Raw genomic sequence first — 23,952 nt, 5'->3', positions numbered from 1 at the left:
CAGGGCCAAGAGGCAGGACCTTGAAGAGGTGTGAAGACCCCGTGAGCTCTGCCTGCAGGATGAATTTGATACAGGAATGAATGGCGCCCTCTGCTCTCAGGTGTGAGCATTTTTGCCAGTCTCTCCTCTACCACGGGTGAAGCTATATTCAGGTCTTCGCCAGATGTCTGCCTCTCACCAGATGTTGTCAGCTCCCTAACCTCAGGCTGCCTATCCTCCAGTACTGTAAGAAATGAAGCTTCTCTTTCCAAGTCCTCCTGCCTCAGGTATTAAATCATAGCAACTCCAAATGGACCTAACAGTAACCTGCTCCATCCACATACAAGGCACATACTCCAACAGCCCTGGGTCTCGCTGTGTCCCTCCACGCCCTAATGCCCTCAGTGCCCACCTGAGTCACAGGAAGCACATGACACCCCCTCAGCTCCTCTTACCACACCTTCCCCGACCCTTGGCCCTGCAGCAGGTAAAGGCCCTTGCCACCCAGACAACCTGAGTTTGATCCGTGGGATCCACATGCTGGAAGGAGAGAAGAGACCCCCACACGATGTCCTCTGACTTCGCAACTACACATGTGTTGTGGGAGGGGAGCCCCACACATTCTAGGAAGCAGAAGTCCCCCCTCACTTTGTGCAGGCTGAGGTCAGTCAAGGGTCCTTGGTGGCTGAGATGGGCCTACGTCACAGCTGTGGGAAACTTGAGAAAGCTCCCTGTAATTCCCGCCCACTTCCATTAGACACTGACAGTGGGCCTAGGGACTAAGCACTTGGGATTTCATTATTCTATCTGGAAAAACTCGAAACAAAACAAAACACAAAAGAAACACAGGCACTGTTGATTAGCCACAAAGCACACGAGTCTGGCCAGCTCTTTCCTATTCCTCTCTTTAACTCACATAAGCCTCAGGGCAGGGACAGGTGCTATCTCCAGGAACTGGGAAACTAGACCCCAGGCGGCTTCCTCATCTAGAGTAGCACAACCAGAGCAGAAAGGGAACTTGGAGACTGATCCGTGACCCTTCCTTCTGCTACTTGGGAACCCACACCCAACAACACGTAAGCAGGGCTGTGCAGCCAGAACAGGGAGGCCTTCTCCTCCTAAGATCGCCTCCAGGCTTCCTACTTCCCTATCCAAACACAACTGCTGGTCCAGAGGCGTCAGGTGGGGCTCAGGAACTTGGAAATGAGGCTAGATTCTCTACCCTCCCCCGCCCAAAGAAGATCCTTCCTTCCCCAACCATCCAGAAAACAGGGCTTGAGTCAGGCGCCACCACCACCCGGCAATGAGGGCTATTTTCATCAGAACTACCACATCCTCTGTTAACAAGTAAGGTGAAGAATGGCTGAGGGGGACTTCAGAAGTCAGCCTCGGGCTCCCACACACAACCACAAACCCGGTTACCTGAGAAGAAAGGGGGCGACTGTTCTAGAGAAGGGAGACCGGAAGGTGGGACGCTGAACACTGTCTTTGACTGGATCTTGGCACACTCAGCAAATCTGAGTACATGTGTTGGCTAGTAAGAGCACATCTACCTTAACAATGTTGAGTACGGTGATCCCATGATGACTGACTCTGGGTGTCAAGGGAGAAAGTGAACTGCGTGAGAGTAGGCCCAAACTGAGGAATTCTGGGAAAAGGAGGTGGCGTTCCATGATGTGGGTGGGCCTCATTCAATTAGACAAAAGCCTTGGTGCAATTTCAATACTTGCTCCCTGAGCAAGAGGGGCCCTGCTTCCTGAGCAAGACGCTTGTCCGCTCCCTAAGCTCTGTCCACTGCAGGTGTGGACTTAGACTAGACCTCCCCCACATATCTACACATCCAAGGTTTGCTTCGTCTGGAGATTGCTGCCTGCTATGACTGGCCTGTGGCTGCGGGGACATCATCCCGTGAGGGGCTACAGCAAAGTATTGAGGAGGGAGGCACCGTGAACTCAGAGTTCATCAGGCAAGACGTGTGTGTGTGTGTGTGTGTGTGTGTGTGTGTGTGCGTGCGTGTGTGTGCGTGTGTGACTGTCATTTGTACCTATAGATAAACCACATGTGGGGTTCTGTTTGTGCCACAAGAATCTCTACCCCCAGCTTTGATCTTTGCTGCTTCAGTTACCCAAACTCAACTGACTTTGGAAATATTCTAGAAATAAACACAATATTTTCCAATAGACCAGGTTAACACTGTTCTTATAAAATGATAGAGTTGTTGTTTTCCTACTATGCCTAACACAGTACCTAAACTTCATCATAGGAACACATGTATAGGAAAACAGTGTATCTGCACACTCATGTAATGTACGTGCATGCCATCCTCACATGAGACTGCAAGCCACAGTTCCACATGTCACTGAGAGCCATGTGGGTGTGCCTGTGATGAGAGACCTCTGTGCATCTGTGCTGTGTGTGAGCTCTAGATTCTCTGTAAATGTACATATGTACACGTTAACAACCGTGACACATGAGTTTACGCTGCTCTTTCTTTTAAATGTTTGTTTATGTATTTATGGGTATGTGTGTATGGGGGAGAGGAAAGGAGGAGGGGGCATGAGCGACAGCAGGCACGTAGAAGTTGAAGCACAGCTCCATGGGACCAGTCTGTCCTTCTAGCTTTGCACAGGTTGCAGGCATTGAACTCAGGTCATCAAGCTTGTGCAGTAAATGCTTCACCTGCTGAGCAATCTCACCAGCACGCTGTTCTAGTCTTTCAACCTGTCTGGAGGGGTTTCTATGTTTTACCACTGAACATGCAGGCTGTGGCGGGCAGGTTTGTTGTTTGTTGTTAGTCTATTTGCTTGTTCATTTGTTTGAGACAGGGCCTCACTCTGTAACTCTGGCTAGATGCAAACTCACTGTCTACACTGGGTTGGCCCCTAAGTCACTGTGTAGACCAGGCTGGTCTTGAACTCATAAAGATCCATTAAAGGTGTGCACCGCCACATCTAGCTGGGGATGCTTTTTGATACCACCTCTCTATGACCTTTGGGATCAGGTCCAGACTCAGAGCCTGTTCAGGAAACTGTTGGGTGCTGAGGGACCATTAAACAGAATCATACATTCCTGCTCTGATTCTGAACATTGAGACCTGAAACGATATCCTCTGATGTGTGGTCAGTGCATGGAGGGACAAATGACAACCATTGGCACATGGTCACTGGGTGCAGAAATGGCCCTGAATAGCAGCTGTTGGTACATGGTCAGTGGGTAGAGAGAGGGCCCCGAGTGACAGAGTCTAGGGAAGCCTGAGTCAACCAGCTCTCTTGTCCTCCTTGACACTGATGCAGACAGTGGGAAGAATGACCCAGACTACCCAAGTTCAACCTTGCTGTCAGAAAGCAAGCAGCTAGGGAGTCATCCAGCCAGCCAGGTTAGCCTCTGTAGAGGAGCAGGAGATAGGGTAGGAGACCAGGGGCAGAGCAAGGGCCCCAAGGACAGTCCTGGTTCCAAACCACAGCAGTGAAGTCTTCTAAGGTCTGTCCTTGGGCTTCCAGGCACTGCCCATAAGCTGCAGGGCCCTGCACCATCTTGGCCACTCCCTCCTGATCTTCTTGGGGGACTAGATGGCCTCATCTAACTTATTAACTTCAGAGACCCACCCTTTGGAGCTCCCTGCTTCTCTGGCCCTCTGGGAACTGGCAGCCAAGGAGAGCCACCCTATAGAAGCAGCTCTAGGCCTGGCAGCAGCTTGTGTCACCGTCAAGGAAATGCCCACGCTCACCAGCAGGGAGTCTAAAGGCTGCTAACACTCAGTACTGTCCAAGTGGAGACATGGGGATTTTTACAGCTTGCTCCTAACAGACATGGCCTCTGGGAGATACGGCAGCAATCTCTGGGGACTTGAGGACATGACTTCGTCAGCCTAGCAAATCCATATCTAGAAACGCCCTGAAGACTGGCAGGCACGTGACGGCATCAGCATGAACAGGGAGATGACAACAGGCTAGCTGAAGACTGGGAAACACAGAATGTCCGCGACAGCAGCATAAGCCGAGATCGGAGAGCGGTCACTTGGAAGACCCCCGAGAATGAATAAACAGAAGAACCAAGGCCTCTCCTACAGCGGGAGGGAAGAATCGGTTAAAAAAAGAAAATCAGGTCATATTCATTCTATACAGGAGGTGTGTGTGTGTGTGTGTGTGTGTGTGTGTGTGTGTGTGTGTGTGCGTGTGTGTGTGTAACTGGGTGCACTAGATTCTCTCTCTTCTCACCCTGGGTGTCTCTTTAGGAAATCATGCACCCTCTGGTTGACTTTTAACAAGCTGGGTATGACCGATGCCTGTGGCTGATGCCTAGCAGGCTGGCTCAGGTAAATGGCTTCCTTGTCACAGGTGACACAAGGGAGGCTCTTCCTGGCCCTGCTGAGCCCATGTTCTTGGAGTGCAAGTGTAACTGCAGTGATCCGCTGCCCTCTCCACGTCTCTGTTTCCATGGACCAGCACTTCCTTCATGCGTGGTCCACAGTTGTGCCTGCAGGACCCATGGCCCTCACACACACCCCAAACACAGCAAACACTGCTGGGCTCTGAGGTTAGGTGTGAGAACTTAGAGCTCACAGAGCATTCTGTGGTAGGTGTCAATGACAGACATGGCGGACGGAAAGCGCGAAGAAGATAGCTGGGACCCACATATACTAGGCAAGAAGACAAATCCCCGGTTTTGACAGGCCGGCTTTAAACCCCAGTGCCAAACCAGGAACGGTGGCACAGACCTGTAATCTAGTACTTGTACTTAGTATTTAGTACTGTAATCTTAGTACTTAGAATTGTGAGTTCAAATCCAGCTTTGGCTTCATAGTGAGACACCACATCAGTCAGACAAGCAAGCATGAGCTCCCAGCAGTACTAGCTGTAAGACCTCGGTCTAGTCACAGACCTTCTGGACCTGCGTTCCCATCTAAAAAAGGAAGCCCGAAAGACACAGAGGACCTCAGAGGTTATAGAGAGGGTCGGCAAGACGGTGACTATCGAATGTGTTCTTAACTCCGTGCCAGACGGACAAGGAAGAAGCAAAGCGGCAACAGAATGTCCTCATCGCTGCTGACATTTATTTAAGCTTGAACTGAGACCCGAAAAAGAGCATCACCCACACAGGCTCTCCAGCAAGGGGTAGCTCCACAGCCCCAGGTCATAGGGCTAGACCTGTCTGGAGGAGAGTGTAAACAAAGGAAGGCAGGCAGTCCCCCAGAGACCTGCAGAGCGTTTGGGCCCTCCCTCCTCAACCGTGTGCTTTCAGGTAGATTAGGCACGTCAGATCTGCCAGAGACAGGATTGCTCTCACTAAAGTGTGAAGGGCACGTGACTGGGTGAGGCCAGAAAAGGAAGATGATTAATGGATAGATAGGGGGCGCCTGACGTGCGCTGGGCCACAGTGGTACCTATAATACAGGTGAGGACTGACTGGGAAGCCTCCCCTGCCACTGTTTCGCTGGCTGTTCCAGCTGTGCCTGCCCAGGGCTGAGTGGCTCAGTGCAGTGAGAAGAAGGCTGCTGGAGCGGTTTCCTGTCCCACCCAGGGGGAGCACAGGACGTGGCCACTCTACCCGCACCCACAGGCAGAGAATCTATCTCCATTTGGGGGCAGGAAGCGGGGAATCTGCGCTGTTACCCACAGGAGGAAGCAGGGAGATTGCTCCGAGGGACAGCATGATTAATGGCTGGGATGTGATTTATGAGAAGAGATTAGCAAAAGCTGATCCGAGCAGCTAGGGGAGAGCAGGTCCGCCAGAGGTACGGGGCAGGAGTGCGGGGGAGGATCCAGGAGAAACTGGAGAAATTCCCGGACAGAGCTGATCTACAGGGGGAAGCCGGGAGGAAGGCTCAGAAATAAGCACGTGGCTGGAATGGAAGACACAGCTTTCCAACTCCGGGGATGGGATTTCCTGCAGGAGCAGAGTTCCTCACGGCCACTAACAAATAGACATCCATGTGATGGACAGCAGGAGAAGCCAGACCCTTGAATCCAGGGGAACTTGCCGAGATTCAGGACTCTGGTGCTTCTCTAGGCCCAGCTGTCATAGGCCAGCTTTGACCAGCCTTCTCCAGAGGGGAGTGGGCTGAAATCTCTTCTTAGCCACAGTTTCACTTCCCACAGCTTCAATCACCCTCTGTCGTCCTCAGTCCAAATATTTAACAGAAATTTCCAGAATTAAACATCCATAACGTGATTTTATGTCCAGCTGTGAGTACTGGGATAAGAACTCAGGTGGTCCTGTTCTGTCCTGCAATGACATAATCTATCCCTTTATCCCAAGTGCCCACCCTGTACCTGCTACCCACCTGTCAGTCACTTTGTAACATTCTCCACTATCAAATTAGTATGGGTGTATGTTGTGCATGTGTGTGCTGTGTTTATATGTATGCATGGTATGTGTGTTTAGTGTAGTGGGTATGTGATGTGTGTGTGTATATAATGTGTATGTGCACGGTTTGTGTGTTTTACATGTGTGTGCATTTAATGTGTGTTTAGTATTCATAGTGTCTGTGTAGTGTGCATAGTATATGTGTGTGTTGTATGTGTGTGTTGTGTATGTAGTGTGTGTGTGTTTAGCCTGTGTGGTGTGTGTAGTGTGTGTATATATATATATATGTTTATGTGCAGTGTGGGCATATGTGTAGTGTGTATGGTATGTGTATATGTGTGTATATGGTGCATAAGTGTGTAGTATGTATGTAGTATGTGTGGTAGTGTGTATGTGTATACAGTTGACCATTCTGCATCCAGTGAATCCAAATCTATGGATTCAACCAAAGATCTAAAATAACAAGGAAAAAATGGGATCAGAGATGACTCAACCTATAAAGACACTGGTTGTGTTGCCAAGCCTAACAACCTGAATTTAATTCTTGGAACCTACATGGTGGAAGGACAGAGTCCCACAAGTTGTCATCTAACCATATACACACATGCACACACAGAGAGACGTGTGTGCACACACATATACACACACTCTAAATAAATACGTGTAGAAAACTAAAATGCATCTATTGCGAATATGTCCATCCAGACATCTTTCTGTCATGATTCCCAACACAAAGCAGTGTGGCAAATATTTGTACAGCACTTACACTGTTACAGGGTTTGTGTTATCTGGAATTGACTTCCCGTCTGCAGGAGGAGTGCGCAGCCCTGTGCAAATGCCGTACGGCCTGTCAGAAAGAACTCAAGAACCCATACTGCCCTGGTCTTCAGGTCCTGGAGTTCTCCACGGATACCCTGGAGGATAGTGCACAGACGCTGTGGAAAGAGACAGGGAGATGCACTGCAGAGGTTTCCTGTAAGGAGCTGGCCGCACATCCTAAAATGTGCAGGGTCCTTGGAGCCCAGGGAGGAGCTGCACTGTGGCCCAGATCCTAAGGCCCCAGCTAACGGAGCTCCCTTCTTCTGGGACAGTCAGTCTCTCATCTCATCAGGCTGTTGACTGAGCTCCATGCAGGGTGCAAATGCTTCTTCCCAAATAGGGCTTCAAGACAGTCAGAGCAGGGTGGAGGAAGGAGCTGTCTGGGTTCCTAGGGTGCCTGAACTGGCCTTGCCCTGTAGTCAGATTGATGACTATCTTAAATGTGACCATAGAACCTTCATCCACCAACTGATGGAAGCAGAGGCAGAGATCCACAGTGGAGCACTGGGCTGAGCTCCCAAAGTCCAGACAAAGAGTAGGAGGAGTGAGAATACAAACAAAGAGATCACACTGAATAGCTTACCTGAGCTAATGGGAGCCCACCAACTCTAGCCTGACAGCAAGGTAACAAACAAGGCCCTCTGAATGTGGGTGACAGTTGTATGGCTGGGGCAGACAGTGGAGCCACTGGAAGTGAAACCAGAATTTATCCCTACTATTTGTACTGACTTTTTAGAGCCCATTCTCTTTGGAGTGATACCTTGCTCAGCCTAGATATAGTGGAGAGGGCCTTAATCCTGCTTCAAAGCAACAACGTGCTAGACTTTGTTGACTCCCCATGGGAAGCCTTACCCTCTCTGAGGAGTTGATGGGGGGAGAGGAAGGTGGAGGGAATGGGAGGAGGGGAGGGAGTGGGAACTGGGACTGGTATGTGAATGAGAACAGATAGTTTTTTTAAAAAAATAAATAAGTCAACTTTCAATAAAAAAATAAAATAAAAAGAAACCCTCTTCCCGAGTGACAACAGGATTGGCTGCCAAGGCCTGCCCCACGCTCTTCTAAGCATGGTCAAAGAGTGTTCTCCGTCTACCTGTCTGTCATCTCTGCAGAATAGACCCCAAAGCGCCGCAGCAGGTGCATACTGCCTGCCAGCGCCTTGCAACCAGCAGGTCCTCTCAGACACTCGAAGCCCATTGTACAGAAAGTAAACCCTAACAGGGAAGTGAAGTAAGTGGCCTGGTGTCACAGCCAGCAGATGCAGGTGCTCACCTTGACCCTCTGTCAGCCTTTCCCAGAGAAAGACGTCTCCCTCCCAAGGGATTCCATTGTCCAGATTCTCTACCTGGAACTCACACCTGCCTCGCAGGATGGGAAGGGACTGGGGAGAAAGCGACATCTTGCCATCGACCCCAGCCCCCTCTCTTGAAGGAGACACGAATATTGAAGGTTGTTTCTAACACCAGCTGAGACATGGTAACAGTCCTGCCAACTTTCTCTGGAAGCTTTGTATTTGCAAGTTTTGCACCTGTATCATACAATGTGTACGCGTCTCCCTATTGTGTTTTTACCATAATTATCTCCCTAGAGTTTTCATCACCGCCATTTTTATGAAAACAAAGACTCTTCCGGCATGTAGCCTGTGAGAATATGCTTGCCACCACCACCCGTGATTCCAACTCTCTCCTCCCTGCACCCCCACTCCTACCCCACTCCCAAGTAGGAAAGTTCTGGAGACACTACAGCAGCTCACATCCGGAAGCTCACAACACAGCTGCCCAAAAGCTGCTGGCAGCCTCTGTAGCTCTTGGTCCCCAAGGGTGGTATTTCAGGGTTCCTCCCGGTTTTGGCTTTAATTTCTGTATTTTTTCCCTTGACCCTGATTCCCACAAGGCTGACCCTGACAGAGCTGTGCACCACACATGCATGGGACTCAACCATCAGAGTAAACTCATGGTATCTCTTCCCTAGGTGTATGTGACATGTGTGTGCAGGAGTGCACATGTGCACAGGGATATCAGAGGTCAATGTTGGGTCCCTTCCTCCATCACTCTCTACCTTATTTTTTTAATTTTTATTTTATGCATATGGGTGTTTGGCCTGCAGGAGTATCTGGGTACTATACGCATACAAGGGTGGTGGAAGATAAAGAGGGCACCAAATACCCTGGAATTGGAGCTACAGACAGCTGTGAGCCAACATGTGGGTGTTGGGAATTGAACCCAGGTCCTCTGGAAGAGCAGCCAATGCTCTTAACCACTGAGCCACATTTCCAGCCCTCACCTTATGTTTTTTGAAACAAGGTCTCTCGCTGGACCCGGAGCTCACTGAATAAGCTAACTTGACTGATCAACAGATTTCAGGGATCCTCACAGCAGTGGGCTGCCAGGCTCAGCCTTCGGTGGGTTCTGGACGTGTAGACTCAGACTGGACTTAGGAGCTGTAGCACCTTTCCCACTGAGCTGGCTTGGAAGCCCAGCTTTTTTTTTTTTTTCTTCCCCAAGGCTGCCTGCTGAAAAGCAGCCCAGGCTCCACCCTCCCAGCCGCCACTGCAGTGTGGCTGGACCCAGCTCCCCAGTGACATTGACTACTTTCCCTCCTTAGGACTCCATAAAGAGAACAGAGAAGAATTTTGTGTTTTCAAAGTGCATGTGAACATCCAAAACAGAGTTCTGCCATGTGCTTTTTTCCCCAAAATTGCATTAATTCAAACTAAAATGGCAAAGGGAAACAAAACGAACCCCCCCCACCCTTCTTGGAGGCCTCTAAATGGCATTTCCAGGAGATGGCTCTGCCAATAGTACTTTCCCAGGTTTTCTCTTCCAGAAAACAAAGTTCAACATGGATCGGAGAGAGCATATTTTTTTTATTTATTAAAGATTTCTGTCTCTTCCCCGCCACCGCCTCCCATATCCCTCCCCCTCCCCCAATTAAGTCCCCCTCCCTCGAAAGCCCAAAGAGTAATCAGGGTTCCCTGCCCTGTGGGGAGTCCAAGGACCTCCCACCTCCATCCAGGTCTAGTAAGGTGAGCATCCAAACTGCCTAGGCTCCCACAAAGCCAGTACGTGCAGTAGGATCAAAAACCCATTGCCATTGTTCTTGAGTTCTCAGTAGTCTGGAATCTCAGGTTAATGAAAATGCTACCTGTTTCAAGTATTTACCACCCTGTATAACTGTTTTCTATTGCTATAACAAAATGCCTCCATCTGAGTTAAGTAGATGAAAAAAATATTTATTTAGGAAAGCCCAAGGTTAAGTGACTATCAATTCGACATCTGCTGCTAGCCTCATAGTAGATGGCACATGGCAGAACCTCGTGCAGGAGAGGGAGCATTCATAGTGGGACAGGAAGTCAGAGGGCAGAGAGAGGTCAACCTTCTCTCAAGGCCCCACCAGACAACATTAATCTCTTCTACTGGCACACCCTTAATAAACTATCAGCCTCCCACTGATCCTACTACCTTAAAGGTCTGACTACCTCTTGATATCACCACATTGAGGAGTGAGTTGCCAAGAAGTAAATCACTGGGGAACAAATGGCAACCACACTGTAGTGGTTATTAATACCAAAACACAAGGACAGAAAAGCACAGCCCAGCTCACACATGGACAAAGGTGGAAGAGTCTTAAACAAAGCTCCAACAAGCATAAGCCTGCTTTGTACAAGTGTCTGATGGCCAAGAAGCCCCAGAATGCAAGGATGGTTCACGTCCAAATTGAGCATGCACACAGAGCACTGACTCTCCTGATCGCTTGGTGGAAATGTTAGAAGCAGTCCGACTCTCAAGGACCAAGGCAAGAAGTCCACAAAAGTTTCATTTTACATTGTTCTAGAAGTCTCAGCAACCCTGATAAGTCCACCCACACTCAGACACTATACAGTTCCATTCCATTCTCCCCAGGTGAAGGAGGGTTCTGAGCGACATCACTCACCTGTCACCTACTCATCAATGATCACCGCCGCGTGCCAGGCACGGAAGATCACTAGGAACAAGTATAGAAGGATGCTCTGGCCTCACCCCTGCATTCCAAAGCCTTCAGGGCAGATAGACACCTCTTCCAAACAGTTCATCTGCACCAAGATGGTCAAGGAAAGCAGATGTTTTCCTCATGTCATATGGGGCATAACATCCAGCCCAGCATCCAGGGCCAAAAACAGGTTTATGGCCCTGGCTGGTGAGTCCCAAATATGGGATAGATGAGCAACATGTAATGCTAAACCCCTGCTTTAGGGGCTAGGATACCCGTGGGGCCTGAGGAAGCTAGGATTTGAGCATCCATCTCCACAGAAACCTCCTAAGACAGAATAGAAGGAACAAAAACAAAACCTCCCTATAGAGGACCTAAGAGCTGGGACATGGGTTCCCTATCCCAGCAGGAGGCAGGCTTATGCCAAGGCCGAGGATGACAATAAAGATAAACTTGGCCCAGCCTGCTCCTCGTATACTGGTGAGGGACTGACAGGTATGGCCTTCCCCAGGAGAAGAACTCTGGAAGCCAAGCCGGGGAGCTCTAGATAGGAGGACACAAAGGAGTGCCAGGGTTGGGTCCTTGCTCTTGACTTGGCCCCAGATCAGCAACAAATGCAAAAGAAGCAGAGCTTGTCATACATAGTGTCTCCAGTTCCTCCCACATCCCAGCACACCTGACTCCGACAGCCCTCCATGGATTAGCAAACAAGTTCAAAGCAGCTATGATTCTGCTAAGGAAATGGCCGAGTCAAGATTTGAACTCGCAGCCCATTTTTGCCATTATGATGTCATCTTGCCTCTCGGGCAATAGAGAGTCACTGAGGGTTACTAAGGGTGGGAATGGCTGAGATGTTCTGAAAGGGGCTGAATACAGAGATGGTAGATTAAACCTGGTCATGGCCTTGTCCCACAGGGGTAAGGAGTATGTGGGATAGCAGGACATGCACCAAGGAGGACTGTAAATCTATGACAGGAAGGAGGTTCCTGCCTTCTGCAAGGGCCCAATGGACTCCTCAGTTCTGTGCTCAGGTCTGGCTAGGGCTTCCCATCCTTCACTCTGCCCACAAAACAGACCTGATAGGCAGTCCCAGAGACCCCAACCATGCTGCTCTAAATCCGAGGCCTCTTGTGGAGCAAACCCAGCCTCTAAGTACCCTTTCTGTACCTTCTCTGAATGAGTTGTCTGTATTGGAGTTCTGGGTTGAAGTTGTCTGTGTTGGAGTCCTGGGTTGAGGTTGGCTGTGTTGGGATTCTGGATTGAAATTGGCTGGCTATGTTGGGTTCTAGGTTGAAGTTGTCTGTGTTGGGCTTCTGGGTTGAGTTGTTTGTGTTGGGATTATGGGTTGGGTTGTCTGTGTTGGATTCTGGGTTGAGGTTGCCTGTGTTGTGTTCCAGGTTGAGGTTGGTTGTGTTCGGGTTCTGGGTTGAGTTGTCTCTGTTGGGTTCCAGGTTGAAGTTCTCTGTGTTGGGTTCCATGCTGAGCTTTTCTGTGTTGGGTTCAAGGTTGAGGTTGCCTATGTTGGATTCTGGGTTGAGGTTGTCTGTGTTGGATTCCAGGCTGAGGTTCTCTGTGTTGGGCTCCAGGTTGAGACTGATTGTGCTGGGGTTCCAGGTTGGAGCTCTTCTTACTCGCAGGTGGAGTACACAGAGAGGAGACCCTTCCTCCTCACATATCAGAAACCGTGGGTAGGTAAGAGCAACAGGACTGTATGCGGCTGCCATGCTGGCTGGCAGAGGCACAGCTGGGCCTGTGAAAAGAAAACATGAGATTCATATTAATTTTCTGTTTAGCAGAATTTGAATTTCAAATTAGGTCCCGTGTTGGTTCAGACTGACTGCAGCCTGTCTCTTAGGGCTGTCAATCAATGCCAGCTGCACTGGTCCTCAGGGACTGTGCAAAAGCCAGTGCATAAAGACGGGCTGTGGACTTTGTGCTGATACATACAGAAAGGCAGGTGCACCCCAGATACCATATTTGGGGTTGGGAGATGTCAAACCCTTCCCTGTGTTTCTGCATCATTCTCCTCCCAAAATAACTGCTTGGGGAGCCCCTCTAGTTGAGGAGTTCCCATTCATTTTGCTCAAATCTGCAGGCTACTGTTGGTCACGTGAACGTTAAGATAAGAACGTACTCTCGAGCATTCCCTTCTTTACACGCTTGCCCAGAGTCTGTCCTGGGCCTCTACATCCTGGCATTGAACCCAGTCAGGTCAAACCGATTGTCACTGTCTGTGATGCCCAGTCCCTGAGTACTACAGAGCCAAGGAGGTAATGTGGGATTTTCCGAGGAGGCGTGTATATTCTCCACACCAGCCTAGGAGGCTGAGCCAAGCCCACAAGGCTCTGCTTTTTCAGGTGCCTGCAGAGAAAGGTCCCAGAGAAGGGTGCTCTTTGGGAGGCAGGGAAGATGAGGCATTGGTGAGCGCTGCCCTGAGCACTGGACAGCCAGGAAACTGAAGCCCAAGGACATCTGACTCTTCTCAAAGCCACAAGCTACCTCACCAAAGAGTCAGAGAGAGGAGCTGCAGTGACTGAGGTGGCTCTTGACTCAAATCCCAGAGGAAGAACAGGGTCGCATTTCACAGTCTGTCAGGGCAGCAAAGAGCATCTATCTCAAGTCCCTCAGCCAGAGTATTTTAGAATATCATCCACAAGACCTGTCCATGTAATCCATAAATGCTGGCAAAAGAATTCTGGGCAGGGTATAGAGGGTGTCCAGGGTGCAGACTTTTCTGCAAGAAGGGACAGTGGAGAAGCAGGGTCAGCAGGCAGTAGATGATTGACCCTGAGGTCAGCTTCCAACAATTACACGTCACCGTAGGGCCACTGCTACACAGAAGGGACCATGCTGAGGGAATGATGACACGGGGAGGCCGTGTGTGTGTGCTGTGGGGCAGACGGAGCACATGTGGGCTCCCATGCTTGCTGCCCAATGTTTGCATGAATTGAATGCCACTCTGAAGAATAACATCTGCTAAGAAACTAGAAAGTAAGTTAGGCAGTGGTGGTGCACCCCTTTAATCCCAGCACTTGAGAGGCAGAGGCAGGCGTTAGATCTCTGTGACTGTGGGGCCAGCTGGTCTATAGAGCAAGTTCCAGGAAAGCCAGGGCTACACAGAGAAAACCTGTCACAAGAGAAAAGAAAGAAAGAAAGAAAGAAAGAAAGAAAGAAAGAAAGAAAGAAAGAAAAGAGAAAGAGAAAAAAGGAGGGAGAGAGGGAGGGAGCGAGGAAGGAAAGAAGGAAGGAAGGAAGGCAGGCAAGAAAAGAAAAGAAAAAGAAGGAGACCAGAAAGTAATGGATCTAGGCATGGGAGTGGACACCTGCTGTTATAGTCCAGCACTCTGGGAAGACTGAGGCAGGAGAATTACTAAAAATCTGAGGCCAGCCTCAGCTGAAGTGTGAGATCCTAGCCAAAAACAATGAAATAAAGTGCTGCAGACGCATGGGTTCTGGGGGCCAGCTTCATCTCTGGGCCACATCTCAGCGGAAAGGAGTGCAGCCAAGGAAGGCTGCAGCTGACTGACTCTCTTGCAAAAGACTTGCAAGATTTTAGAATTCTTTTTGTGGAAACATCTGGCTTCAAGCCTGCATTTTGGCAGCCTTGCCCTATCCTCTGCTTACAGTCCCTTGTCACTGTTGGGGTGAGGGTGACACTGGTGAAAAAAGGCAGAGCATGGGAAGACGCTGAGGAGAGGGGCCAAGGCAGAGGATGATGCTACAGGCCAAGAAGTCCACTGAGTGCCTAATGTGTGCAAGCCCCACCTGGGCACTTCTGGTTGGTAGTTCGTAGTTAACACTCCTTGGAGATAATAACGGTTCGATTCCAGCTTCCCTTTTAGCCATCCAGCCATATTAAGCTCCCACTGTGTGCTCGCCCTGTACACACACTTCCTTGCAGGCCCACTTAATGGCCCGAACTGGAAGGCACTTCTATAATTTATATGGGTGCTTCAAAGAACAACTTCAATTTTTAGCTGACCAATATCACTAAAGCTCCTACTGTGTGTTGATACCGCCTAAGTACTTTTGGTACATGCCCGTTCGGTAGCCTGCATGCAAAACTGTTCAAACTAATTAAAGTTTGATACTTTTATGTTAACTTGGCACAAGCTAAATTCGTCTGAGAGAAGGGAAAATGTCTCCATAAGATCTGGCCTGCAGACAAGCCTGTAGGGTATTTTCTTAACTGCCCTCCTGGGGTTCTGCCCTGGGTGCTATAAGAAAGCAGGCTGAGCAAATCATGAGGAGCAAGCCAGTAAGCAGCACCCCTCCATTGCCCCTGCATCAGCTCCTACCTCCAGGTTCCGGCCCTGTTTGAGTTCCTGCCTTGAGTTTGATGGACTGTCGCCTGTAAGTGTAAGCTGAAATAAACCCTTTCCTCTCCAAGTTGCCTTGATCATAGTGTTTCATCACAGCAATAGAAACCCTAACCAAGACACTACTTGACTTCAAATTCCAGTTCTGGGGCTAGGAAGATGATGGCTCAGCAGTTAAGAGCACTTACTGCTCTTGCAAAGGACCCAGGTTCAGTTCCCCATACTACATGGAACTCTCAACCATCTGTAACTCCAGTTTAAGAGAACCTGATGTCCTCTTCTGGCCTCTGTAGGCTCCTTTGGACACGTAGTGCACATAAATTCATGCCGGCACACATGCATACACACAAATGAAAATACATAAATAAAAATATTCAAATTCCTGTTCAGCCTTGCAACCAGCCAACACTGACAAGGAGAAAAGGTGCCTACTATGTGTAGGTGCCTCTGTGCACCCCTAAGTGAATGTCCACTTCCATGACTAATTTCCCCATCAAGAGGAGTGGTTTGCTTCTTATATTAGATAGTAGTTAGCTGTGAGGGACTAATACTGGCCAATAAGACAAGTTAACGAGAGGATACATTCCTTAATTAAAGGCATCCCTGAGGGACGAGTCCCTGTGTGGGCAGAGCCAGCTGCCGGGAAGGCAGTAACAAGCAAGCAGATGACTGAGGGGAAGGGGTAGGGAAATGCTTCAAAGACCCAAGCCCCACTCTTTCCCTGGCAATGAGGTTACACAAGAGAGTTGGACACCAGTCCAGCGGGGCTGTGGAGGGGAGGCATGGGTCCTTGCTTGCTTGCTCTTGGCTTGCTTTCTCCACTTCTACACTGTAGGGACCAATCTGTGAAAGAGTGTCACTCACATTCAGGATGTGTCTTCCCAGCTCGATAGAAGCAATCAAGACAGCCCCACAGACCTACCACAGCCCAACCTGATGCAGGTGCTCCCTCTTCCAGGCCCCCTCCCACGTCACTCTAGGCTATGGCAAACTGACACTTACTTCAACCAACACAGTCTCCCGTTTGCAGAGGCTCAAGTTCTCTGCCTTGCACGCTGTGTAGAAACTGCACTTGCAACTTGGAAATTGGGTACCTTCCCAGGATGGTAACATACGATGGCGCACTCCTGAGATGCTGCATGTCCCAGGGCCATGAGATCCCAAGGGGAAATGATCAATGTTCTACGGCTCTGAGCGTTGATGCCAGGGCATTCCATAGGTAGGGTGTGGTAAATGTCCTTCCAGCTTACGGTTTTAACCTGACGGTGCTCAGCCTTAGGCGGGTGTCTCTAAAAGGTCTATATGCAAAGGTTCGGTCCCCCAAGGTGGGATCATTGGGAGATACTGAGGACCTTTAGGAGCAGAGAGTCAGCGGGAGGTCCTCAGGTCTCCTTGCAGTCTCTTTATCTCCTGGCTTGCCACATAGGTGTTCATTCTACACACACCGTGCTGGCCTTACAACATGCTCAGACCAATAGACTTGAGCTTCCAGAAACATGAGCCAGAGTGACCACTCCTTTACTTTATATGTGGCCCATACAAAGCCAGCCATGCAGACAGGGTCGCCATGCAGACAGGGTGGCCAGGACATGACCTCATCATAGGTAAATGTGGAACTCAGCTCTGCCTGGTGAGCCATAGACCATAAGGAAACCCTCTTTCCAGCTGAGAGATGCTGGGCTGGTGACAATACAATTACATGTCCCTACGCTAGCCATGGTGTCTGTGGGTAAGCAGTCTTGATGGCCGGGGACAGGCTGATAAGGAGACTGGACTCTTGGAGTTCTCCTTTGTTTATTTTAAATGTTGTGTCATGCACAAATGTTACCTAGCTTGTAACATGAACAGGGCCCTTCTTATTGTTGGGGTATTTTGTCCTGCCCGGTACCCCACAACTGTTTAGCCCCAAAGAAAATCACACATAGGTCTCCATAAATTATAAGCTGATTGGCCCATTAGCTCTAGCCTCTCACTGGCTAACTCTCACATCTTGGTTAACCCATTTTTCTGATCTATGTTAGCCATCTGGCTCAGAACCTTTTTCACTGGTTGCAGATCACATCCTGCGGCTTCAGTGGTCTGGGCAAGAGTGGGAGGAATCAACTTCCTCCTTCCCAGAATTCTGTTCTCGTTGTATCATTTCTACTTCCTGTCTGGTTTTCTCGCCAATCAGCGTTTATTTAAAACATGATTGCCAGAATACAGACAATTCTCCTGCACCATAGCTAATCCCTAAACAATTATTCCAAAAACGGGACTCAACACAAGCATTAGGGGAAACCAGTGCTCAGCTCTTCTGAAATGGCTGTGACATTAAAGTGAGCTCAAAGGCACAGTTTTCCAACCCACGAGCCTGCCAGGTCTGCCTTTCTTTTCCTTTCCTTTGCGATCCTCCCCCACCCACCATGCCCTCAATCTCACAGTCCTCTTTGCTACGGCCTCAGAAGCATTAGGATGATTGACAGGAGCCAGGCACAGAAAGGACTGAAACTCTAACACCTGCCACAGCATGAACTGACCATGAAAACATGATGTTCAGGGAAGCCGGTCACAAAAGACATTGCAGAAAGGGACCACACTCCATGACATGTCCAGGAGAGGCCCACACTCTGTATGACATGTCCAGGGAAGAACCACATGCCATGGTGTGCCCAGGAGAAATCTTCACTCCATGCTGTGCCCAGATGAGAACTGTACTGCATGAACTGCCCAGGAGACCACACTTTATATGACATGCCCAGGAAAGGAACATACTGTATGATATAGCCAAGAGAAGACCTCACTGTATATGACATTCCCAGGAGAAGACCATACTCCATGATGTACAGAGCAGGCAAGCCTATAGACAGACAGATTCATAGTTGCTATGGGTTGGGAACTCAAAACCAGCTTTTTCACAAAGTAATGAAGATACTCACAACTGCGAGCCTACTGCCATCCAGTGAGCTGCACACGCACACTGGGTGAAGCACACTGTAGGAGAAACACGTTTTAATAAAAAGACTAAAATTAAAAATCAATGAAACAGTACAGCCCATCTTGCTCCTAGAAGGAGCAGACCTCTCGGAGTCTGCAGGTCTAATGCTAGTCTGTGTCCGCCCAGGCCTGCTCTGCCTGTCGCTCCTGCTGGGCAGCCATGTTCCCTCCTCTGCAGTGGGTCACATACATCTCTGCCCACCTCGGCACAGGCGCTGCCACCTCCACAGATGTCTGTGTTATACCAGCACCCCCCCCCCCCCCGGCTCACACATGGGAGCCACCCACAGTACTGACACCCATCTCCAAATGAAGCTGTCCTTGTCACAGCTGCCACCACCCCATCCACCTGGTTCACTGAGTTCACCTGATTCACCTGGCCTTGGGTGTCCCATGGGCTCAGAATTTCACAGAAAGCAGATAAAGTTCTGAGAGCCTGTGGAGGACGGTGTCAGGGTCCTGATGTCTCGAGAAAAGTCAGAGGAGATGAAAGGTGAGGGGACACCCCCCCCCCAATGCAACCTGCAAAAGTGGTCTACGGACCTTTTGACTCGGGTCTTTCTGCAGCAAACTATTTATAACACCCCACACTCCCTCCCAGCTGTGGAGGCCACTTACAAACCATGAGCCAGCAGCCTGGCACAGAACGGAACCCCAGCCAGGCCTCTGGCTCTCAGCCGTTTGCACAGCCCCGGCCCTACCACTGCTGGGACAAATGCAACCCTCAGCCTGTGGGAGATCCAGGGTTAAGGCCTGGGAGGGCCCTGTGTGCTGAGCAGTGGGCAGAAGACTGTCTACATGCACTGAGAAACCCAGTATAAACTACCACACCAGACACCAGAGTCCGCGCTGCAGGAAAGCCCTTCCGTGATAGACGTCACAGTGTTCTTCAAAGACGAGCTGTTTTTACGTCAATCAGTTAGCAGAAAAAGCGTTTGGAGCCTCAGGCTTCCACAAGTCACAGACCTGCGTTCCATCCTTTTCTAATCCTCTGCTCTCTCCTGCTCTGCCCTGCCTGCTTCTCTGCTCTCATGTGGGTCCCCTTGGCTGCCAGCCCCCCTATAGAACCAGCCCACCCCTGACTGAATGACTGCTCTTGGCACCAAACCACTTCCCCACTCCTGTTCATGGATCACGAGGGTGGGGGATGCCTGCCGGCTCTGCGATCCGAGTTCCAGGAACCTTGGAGCCTGGCCTGCTGGAACCTCGGAGCCTGGCCTGCCAGGAAAAATTGCCACACACAGCTGAGCTGAGAAGCCAGCAGCAGTGGTCTGTAAGAACGACATAACCAAGTCCAATTCAGCATCGCCCAGTAGCAGCCCTGCCCCTCCCTTTGACATGAGCGAGCTACTCCCAGCAATGGGGCCACTGAGAGTCAGTGGCTCCTTTCTGGCACCCGAATAGGATGTCACTGCCAAGGCAGCTATCAAGAACAGATCAGTAACCGGGGCTCCAGATGCTAAATCCGTGATGAATAGGGTGACTTCCCATGACTCAGTTTTCCCATCTAGAAAGACCAGCCAGCATTCATAGCTACTCCGCAGCACCCTGCACTATCTGCTCACAGCCCAGAGGGTACGTCTGGGTCAGAGTCACAGTGCAGTGGGATGGTGGTGCCAGGACCACAGAAGGGGATAGATGAGGAACCTGTATGAAGAAGAGTCAGTGAGGTGAATTGCTCTGGAGAACCAGAGGCACAAGAGCATCAGAGATTCAAGGTTGCCCTCAGCTACATACTGAGTTTGAGGCCAGACTAGGCTATATGAGATCTTGTCTCAAAAGAGAGGAGGTGGGGGGGGGGGGCAAAGAAAGAAAATAAAAAGGAGTTCTGGAGACAGATGTGGCAATGGTCGCACGGCAATATGAATGTAATTAATGCCACTGAACTGACATCAAAAAACCATTATAATGGAAATTTTTACGCTATGTGTATTTTATTACAATTTTTAAAAGTCTCTGGACAGATGACTTGAAATACACAGAACAGATCGCATTAGGCGTCTTCAGCAAATTGAGCAGGGAAACCCAAAATATATGGCATTTTTGCAGTGAAAACTGCCCCTGGAATCCTGATAGGAGCTGCTCAGCCTCTGCAAAACCCTAGCTGTGACCAGCCAATGCTAGCTCAGCAGACCAGCGCTTCTCCACTGTGAATCCCCAGTGAGCACTCAGCGAGCACTCAGCTTACCCAACAGAGCAGCTGGAGAGAGGGCAGCCTGGCCATGAACAAGGAGAGCCAAGCTCTCAGGTCTGGCCGTGGGCTCAGTGGCACTTGTTCAGGACACACAGCCTGTGAGTATGCAGAGCCAGAAAGAGTCCAGCCTCCCCAGCCTGAGAATTTTCTCTTCTTGTCTCTGCCTCTATAGGGAGCTGAATACAAGCAGCAGCCCTTAGACTCAGTGTGAGGCTTTGCCTTTCATAGCTCTGTGTGCGTTTCAACTTTTCTCAGTGTGTGAATTTTAGTTGGGTGAATTTTTTTAAAAAAATGTTTAAACAGGAACATTTAGTTTACATGAGAAGCATCCAATAAAGCAGAAATACAAAGAGATCTATGCTATTTCCAAAGATTTCAGGCAGCCACAAATGCATTTTGGTCTTCAACGGTGCTATAAAGAGCGTGTGTGCCCAGTTTAGAGGGGCGCAGGTGTGGGCAAGATGCCACAATGATTCGGCTAGAAAATGAGGAACTGACAGGCACTCAGGGCCTCTCTTCCTGACTGTGAGCTGCCTCCTCCCCTTCCTGCTCCCTTTACACACACGTACTTGAATGGAATGACCTTGGTCTCGATCCCTGTGAGAGACCACAAGACCACAGCGGGGACAGGTATGAGCAGACTTCACACCAGGAGCCTGGGTGGATATTGAGAGGGGCTCAAGGAAAGAGGGCGGGGAGCAAAGCAAGGAGAAGAGAGAGCCAGAGGGTGACTGTCACGCAGCAGCGGCCAAACAGAAACTGACAGACCCTGAGCCCCCTGGAGGAATCTCTCTTGGTATAATGGTAACCGAAAGAGCTCCCTGGTCCCCAGCAGCCCAGAGGACCAAGCTGAAGAGCTCCCCACTTGACAGTGCAGGAGCTACGATGCTGCAGTTTGTCACTTGCCCAGATGTGCATCCCAAGCTCTGGCCATGAGCACAGCGGGGGACCAGGCGTCTGGGCCACTCCCATAGGAAAAATTACAAGGCTGAGAGAGACTATGAGGGACCCCAGTGGCCAGCTCAGCCTGGCTCAGCTTACACAGAGGGGATCTCTGGGGACCTATCAGCTCAGACACTGGGCTGTACATCACTGTCTGCTGCACCCCATAGGCCTTCCACTGGGCTGTGGGGGTGAAGCTGGGGGCAGAGGTGTGAACTCTCAAGGTTTGGTGACCTGCTGTGGCAGAGGCAAGGCTTGACCCAGGTGGCCCAGGTTCCACCTGTGCCCAGTAGTCACGTACACAGAGGACCATGTTGCAGCCTGGGCAGAAAGGGCAGTGATTTAGTTGGGGTTTTTTCCTGTTTCTGTGACGAAAGACCATGACAAAAGCCACCCAAGGGAGGAAGGGCTTATTTCTGCTGACAGTTCAAGGTACAGTCCATCATGGAGTCTTGTATCATCCAAGGACAAGCCATGGCATCAGGAGCTTGAAGCAGCTGCCCACATCACATCCTCAGTCGGAAAGTAGAGAGGGGGAAGCTGCTGCTGCTGCTGCTGCTCCTGCTCAGCTCCCTTTCTCCACATACACAGTCCAGGTCCCTGCCCAGGAAATGGTGTCACCCACTGTGGGAGGGTCTTCACACCTCACTTACTGCCATCAAGAAATCCCTCACAGGCTGCCCAGAGGCCCATCTCCCTAGTGACTCTAGAGTCTGCCAAGCTTACCATTAATGCTAACCCTAACCATCACAACCTTACCCCTTATCAACAGGATACACATGTATGTGATCTCACACATGTGCATACATCTGAGTGCCGTCATACATGTGCCTATGGACTATACATATGGACTTCTTCACTCACGTGCCTACAGAGTTGCCCCTACGCACAAAAAAACCCATACACATATGTACTCACATGTATGCATCCAGACACAGGCATGCAGAGGGTACTTACACACTCGAACAGCAAGGAGGCACTAGCTCACTCAGCACAGGGCACTGCCTAGGGCTCAGAAGGTTATGGTTGTCTTATCCAATGCCCCAGAAGAAGCCCAGTTAAGGTGGCACAGAAGAAGATGAGAGGGGCCCTGTGGGAGGAGCTGGGACAACTAGAGAAGAGTGTTCAGTGGCTGGGAACATCTAATCCTCACCTTCCTATGCAGCGTCCTTGGCTGGTCAGCCTTGGTTATACACATGGTCCTGATCAACCCCTTCAACAGTCCTAGGCTTCCAGTACAGAGCAGCAGAAAGGGGTTGGATGGCTTCTTCTTCAGGCAACACCATGTTGGCAGGGACTCCAACAGCTAGCTCACTGTGAGCCCCAGCAGCGCCACATTGAGTCCTGTTAATCAGTCAGAATACTCACAAGCCAAGGACACAGACTTCCCCCAGCATGGTTCAAGGTTGTTCATCCTGAGCCCTGAGAGGACATGCCCCATGCCATGGTCACAGCAGGTGGGTATCTGCCTTCTAGGAAGAATACAAATCGAGGAACCTTGGAGTCTCATCTTTCCAGCTAAAGAACATATTGAACAGGACTTCCTGCATTGATTTCTCAAAACACAAATAGTGTGTGAAGAGAGTTCTAGGAACAAGGAAAATTCAGGGCCAGGGGTTTTATCTTTTAAATGCTTTCTTGGCTGAAGTCTGCAATAAGAACAGAGGCAGCCAGGCTGCACCGTTCACACCTGCTGGTTTCAGGCTGAGCCCCACTGTGCCCGTTTATCACCTCGAGACATACCACTTGTTTCCAGACAGGGCCAGACACCTGGCAAATAGGCCCACTAAGTCCAGTAAATCATGCTGGCATGAAGGACTTGAAGGCAAGGCGGGGCCCAGAAGGAGGCTGGACTCAACAGGGCATCAGGCCCTGCTAGCCCTCAGCCAGCTCTGCAATTTTCCCAGCAGGGGGGAATCAGCAAAGCGATGGGGGTGAATGCTCCCAGCTAGGAAGCTGGAATAGGGAGGGCAGAAGGAAAAACAGCTCCCTCCTGAGTCCTGGGGCAGTTGCCTGCAACCCAGGTGAAAGCAAAGATTTTCCAGTGAGCCCATGCCAGGGGGAGTGAGGCAGAGAGGGGACAAGCAGAAACCGAAGTGGGCAAATCCGGGAATACTGTCCAAAGGGGGTGACAGCCAGATTAGGACCCAAATAGAAAGATGGCCATTAGCCAGGCAAAAGGAGCCGGGAGCAGGACTTCCAGAGCACATAGAGTGTGACCCAGGAGATTCGGCACCCCAGAGGCCCAAGGCTGGGCAGTGTCTTTGGATCTGACCACCAGGGCTCCCCTCCAACTTGTGGCAGTTCTTCCATGTAGAGGTGGGGGCTGGGAGACTTGGAGCTGGTTCTGACTCCAACTCTGAGACTTCCCGCCTAGCCTCCATAAGACAGAAACCCTTCCCCCTTAAGACCCTCCCTTTCTATTCCTGTTCTTTTTCAGGCTCTTGAGGG

The sequence above is a fragment of the Microtus pennsylvanicus genome, chromosome 12 (genome assembly GCF_037038515.1).
Source record: "Microtus pennsylvanicus isolate mMicPen1 chromosome 12, mMicPen1.hap1, whole genome shotgun sequence".
NCBI lineage: Eukaryota > Metazoa > Chordata > Mammalia > Rodentia > Cricetidae > Microtus > Microtus pennsylvanicus.
Note: the sequence above shows the minus strand (reverse complement) of the source record.